This window comes from Fusarium falciforme, chromosome 11, assembly GCF_026873545.1.
Source record: "Fusarium falciforme chromosome 11, complete sequence".
In the NCBI taxonomy this organism is placed as follows: Eukaryota; Fungi; Ascomycota; class Sordariomycetes; order Hypocreales; family Nectriaceae; genus Fusarium; species Fusarium falciforme.
The window spans coordinates 2,386,678-2,393,057 of NC_070554.1; positions in this window are offsets into that span (position 1 = coordinate 2,386,678).

Genomic DNA, 6,380 nt, shown 5'->3' on the forward strand with positions numbered 1-6,380 from the left:
CTAGCTTTAATAAACTCTATCTACTTAATAAAGCATGATTATTAATATTAAAGGAATATATTAAAGATATATTATAGAAAAGATATATTAAGGAAAGTAAATTATTTATTAAATACCCTATTATATTTATTTTAAAAAAAAACAAAAAGCTCTAATTTTATATTAATTTTAAAATACTTAATGCTATTATAATTAAAGATTATATATTGTTACCTCTTATTAATAAGTTAAAGAATTAACTTTTTAAAATAAAATATTTTATAATACTTAACCTTAAAGGAGCTTATAACCTTATTTAAATTAAGAAAAAATATAAATAAAAAACTACTTTTTATATTAAGTATAGACTATTTAAATACCTTATTATGCCTTTTAGACTTTTAAATATACTTATTATATTCTAATAAATAATTAATAATATACTATAAAAATATCTAGATATATTTATTATATATTACCTAGATAATATCCTTATCTTCTTTAAAATAGAAAAAAAATATATAGAATATATTTATAAGGTATTATAAATACTATAAGACGCTAAGTTACTAATAGAACCTAAGAAAAATAAGTTCTATGCCTTAGAAGTAGAATTTCTTAGATATATTATCTCTTATAATAAAATATATATAAACCCTAAGAAAGTCTTAATAATTAAAGACTAAAAGGAACTAACTAATACTAAGGAAATATAAGCCTTCCTTAGTTTTACTAACTACTATTATAAATTCCTTAAATAATTTAAGAAAATCATAATACTACTAACTAACCTTATAAAAAAAAATAAGATATTTATATTTAGGAATAAAATATAAAAAGCCTTTTATATAATTAAGAAACTTATCCTAAGTAAGCTAATACTTAAGATATTTAACCTATCCTAGCTAATAAAACTTAAAATAAATACCTTAGACTTTATACTAAGAGCCTAGATTAGATAATAAAATAATAAAAGACTCTTATACCTAATTATATTTTACTCTTATAAGTTATATAAAGTAAAACTTAATTACCCTATTTATAATAAAGAATTCCTTATAATTATTAATACCTTTAAAGAATTCTAATATTATCTCCTTAGAAGTAAATACTAAATTAAGGTATATATAGATTATAAGAATATTACCTACTTTATAAAAACCTAGGAACTTAGTAAATAATAACTATAATATATTAAATACCTCTTAGAATTTAATTATATTATTATCTATATAAAAGGAATAAAAAATAAATAAGCTAATACTATTAGCTAATAACTTAACCTAGATACTAGAAAGATTAGAGCTAAAGAACAATTACTATACTTTATACTAGAAGGATATCTTAAATAGAAATTTATTAAATAAATATATAAATTAATACCCCTACTAGAGCACCTTATACTTATTAAGAAACATAGATAATAGGTTATAGATTTTATTAATTATATATAAGGATATTAATAAAGGAAAAATAAATTATAGACCTATAAAAGAAAACTTTTTATTCCTAAAGAAGTATTTTAAACTATCTTTAATTACTATTATTACTAAGTTATATACTATAAGAACTTAGAAGAAATAACCCGAGCTATATAATAATATTATAATAACTATAAACTCTTATATAAGGTATAAAAAAGGATATTCTAATATAAGAAATACTATAAGGTAGCTAAATAAGTAAGCTAAGAATAAACCTACCTCTTAGAAAAAGAATATAAGAAATAAATTATTAAATAATTTTATAATATAAACTATAAATACCTAAAATAACTAATAAGATATATTAATAAGTACTTTAAGGGAGACTTCCTAGAGGAATACTATAAGTAAACCTAGGACTATATTATTTATAGATATACCTAAAGATAAGGGAAATTACTAACCTATAAATATAATAAGGTTATAAAGATACCCTATTAAATTAACATAGCTACTTATACTATAGAATAAGGTAATCTACTTTTAAAGTAAATCTAGAAATATAATAAATAACTCTTAAATAATAAGAAAATAAATAAGTAATAAGTCCTAGATAAACTATAATATAGCCTTATATATAAGATATATAGCTACCTATTATATAAATACTAAGAAATTAATAAAACCCTAAAATAAATTAAAATAATATTTACCTTTCCTAATATAAAGAAAACTATCATAATAGTTATTAAATAATATAACCTCTATATAAAGACTAAGGCATAATGCTATAAACCCTATAATAAGCTATAATTATTCTTAATTATATAATAACTATGGGATTTTATTATAATAAATTTTATTACTAAATTACCCTTATTAAAAGAATTAGCTACTAGAAACTTTTATAATAATATTTTTATTATTATAAATAGATTTATAAAATTTTTTTATTTTATACCCTATAAAGAATTAATAATAGCTAAAGAATTTACCTATTTTTTTTACTTTTATATTACTAAGATATATAATATATTACTTAAAATTATTATAAATTAAGGATTATTATTTACCTTAAAATTCTAGCAAAGCCTTATAGGATACTTAGGGATTAATTATAAACTCTCTACTATATACTATAAGGAGATAGATAAATAAATAAAATATATAAACTAAATACTAAAATAATACCTTTAATGCTATATTAATTATAAATAAACGAATTAAGTTAAAAAGCTACTAGCTATATAGCTAGCCTATAATATAGCTATAAATAAAAGTATAAAGATTATATTAGCCTATGCTAATTTTAGATTTATACTAAATATATATTACTAAATATAAGATACTATTATTAACCCTAAAGTAATTCTTATTAGTAATTAATTAAAAAATCTATATAAAGAAATAAAAATAAAACTTAAATTTATTAAAAATAAAATAATAAACTATGCTAATAAGAAAAGAATTAAGGGATTAATTTTCTTAAAAAGAAATATAATCTACCTTATAATAAAAAATATTAAAATAAAATAATAAAATAAAAAACTTAACTATAAATATATTAAATTATATAAAATTAAGTAAAAAATTTTAAAATATAACTATAAATTAGACTTATTACTAAAGGTTAAGCTTTATTTAATCTTTTATATTTCCTTACTTAAATTAATATAAAATACTATCTAAGTTAAAACTAATAATAAACTAGAGATAAAAATTAATAGATTAGAAAAATATATTATAAAAACTATTCTTAATATAAATAAAATTAATAATAAAATAATATATTTTATTAAATAAAAAGACTACCTAGACTTAGAAAATATATAAGAGCTACTAAAATACCTTACTAATATATAATACCTTCTAAAAGACTTTTACTAATAATATTAAAAAAAGAAACAAAAATAGCATTCTAGTTAATAATATCTATAGCACCAATAAGCTAAGTAGCCACTATAGCCTCTAACTCTACTCTCTCGGCCTTATCCAACTTATCCAAAGAATTCAGACCCTAATATACTATCGCTATACCCCGCTTATAAATCTATTTCTTCTAGCGACGCAAACATATTAAGCAAAAAAGCCACTTATTCACCTACTATTACAAGGCAATTAACTCCTCTTTAGCCCTCTCCTCCTTAAGCTTAAGATAATACTTCTTAGCTATAAGATAAGACGCTATTAAATAAGTTAGCAAAAAGAAGAAGCACTAAGGCAAAACCATACTCGCTAGCAAAAACTAATACTCCTAAACTATTATAAGCACGACCTTAATAAATATACTTTAAATAATAAGATATACCCTTAAGTATCTTATATTATAGATATTTCTAAGTATAATTTAAATAAGATATAACTTTAAAACCTATTTCTTTAATTAATTTAAATAAATAATAATAGCGCATAGTAGACTAAGATTTTACTTTTAGTATACTATTAGTATTACTAGAATATTTAGGGAAAGATATTTTAATAAACTAAAAGAAGTTAGATAACTAATTTTATAGGCCTTAAGAATAAGACCTAATAGAGGGGAGATATTATATTATAACCTAATAAAGCACTTATTATATAGCTAATATAAGACCTATAATTATCTACTAATTAAGATATAATTACCTCTAGGAGCTAAGTAATTATAGTAATTACTTTATAATTACCTATAATTACCTATATAATTACTCTAATTAACCTCTTAGGAATAAGTAATTAAGGTAAACCCCCTAAGTATATAAAACGCATTTATTATACTTTCTTATATAATAGCTACCTTAGCTATTAATATAACTTGGTTATACTTAATACCTTTAAGCATATTACTAGACGTAACTTATACCCCTCTTTGCTTAGAATATGCCTAGCACTCTCTGCCAATATAAACCCAGCATGACCAGTTTATCCCTTAGGAAATACATAATTATTATAATAATATTAGAATTCTTTAAAAGTATTAATAATTATAAGGAATTTTTTATTATAAATAAAATAATTAAGTTTTACTTTATATAGCTTATAGGAGTAAAATATAATTAAGTATAAAAATCCTATATTATCTTATTACTTAATCTAAGCTTTTAGCATAAAGTTTAAGGTATTTATTTTAAGTTTTATTAATTAAAATAAGTTAAATATCTTAAGTATTAGTTTACTTAGGATAAGTTCCTTAATTATATAAAAGGCCTCTTATATTTTATTCCTAAATATAAATATCTTATTTTTTTTATAAGGTTAATAATATTATAATTTTCTTAAATTATTTAAGGAATCTATAATAATAATTAATAAAACTAAGAAAGGCTTATCTTTCTTAATATTTATTAGTTCCTTTTAGTCCTTAATTACTAAGACCTTCTTAGGGTTTATATATATTTTATTATAAGAGATAATATATCTAAGAAATTCTATTTTTAAGGTATAGAATTTACTTTTTTTAGGTTTTACTAGTAACTTAGTATCTTATAGTATTTATAATACCTTATAGATATATTTTATATATATATTTTTTTTATTTTAGAGAAAATAAAAATATTATCTAAGTAATATATAATAAATATATCTAAATATTCTTATAATATATTATTAATTATTTACTAAAATATAATAAGTATATTAATAAGTCTAAAAGGCATAATAAGGTACTTAAATAGTCTATATTTAATATAAAAAGTGGTTTTTTATTTATATTTTTTTTTAATCTAGATAAGGTTATAGGCCCCTTTAAGGTTAAGTATAATAAAGTATTATATTTTAAAAAATTAATCTTTTAGCTTATTAATAAAGGGTAATAATATATAATCTTTAATTATAATAATATTAAGTATTTTAAAATTAATATAAAGCTAAACCTTTTTATTTTTCTTTAAAATATAATAAGGTATTTAATAAATAATTTATTTTCCTTAATATATCTTTTTTATAATATATCTTTAATATATTCCTTTAATATTAATAATTATATTTTATTAAGTAAATAGAGTTTATTAAAGCTAGGTTATATTTTATTAATAAACTTAATTTCTAGGTTATAATATATATATTTAGGTAAACTTATTTTAAGTTTTTTTATAAAGAGTTTTTTATAGATATAATATTATATAAAAATATTTTTAAAGTATTTTTTCTTTAATATTTTCTTAGCTTATTTAAGATTTTCTTCTAATTAATAGAATTATTATATAATATATATAATTATTTATTATTTTTATTATTTTTATTTATTATAATATTTATATTATATCCCTTTAGGTAAAAAAGTATTTTATATTTGCCCCTACTTAATTTCTCTAGTATTTTTAATAAAAGCTTAAGATCTTATATTATATCCTAAGTTATTATTTATTATAAAGGATACCTTATTATTAAAAGAAAATACCTAGCTAGTTCTCTAATTAAAATATAAGTTAAATTATTATAATTATAAATACCTAAGTATAAGATTATATTACTTATTTAATATAATATTAAATAATATCCCTTAGTTCTTTATTTTAATAAAAACTTTAAGGTAATTAATCTTATTATTAATAATACTATTATTATAATTTAAAAGGGTTCTTTTTAAATTAATAATTAAGTAAGGTATTTATTTATACCTTTATAATAGCTTAAGCTTATTTATTATTATTAAGTTAAAGTAATTCTATTTAGCTTTAGTATTTATTAAAGTATTTAATTATTTTCCCTTAACTTATACTTTTAATTCTAGGTATCTTTATTTATATACTTTATTTATAAAATAAAGGGCTTTTTAAGGTAAATTTCTCTTATATTTATTTATTTATTACCCTATATTAGATAAGGTATTTAATTTTTTATTATTAAGTAGTTATAATAATTAAATTTATACTTACTATCTATATAGGCTTTATAGTTATAATTATTTACTTAATTATTAATCTATTTTTAATAACTTTATTTTATAGCCTTATTATTATTATAGATATAATCTAATTATTAGGTTTCTAGGTAGAC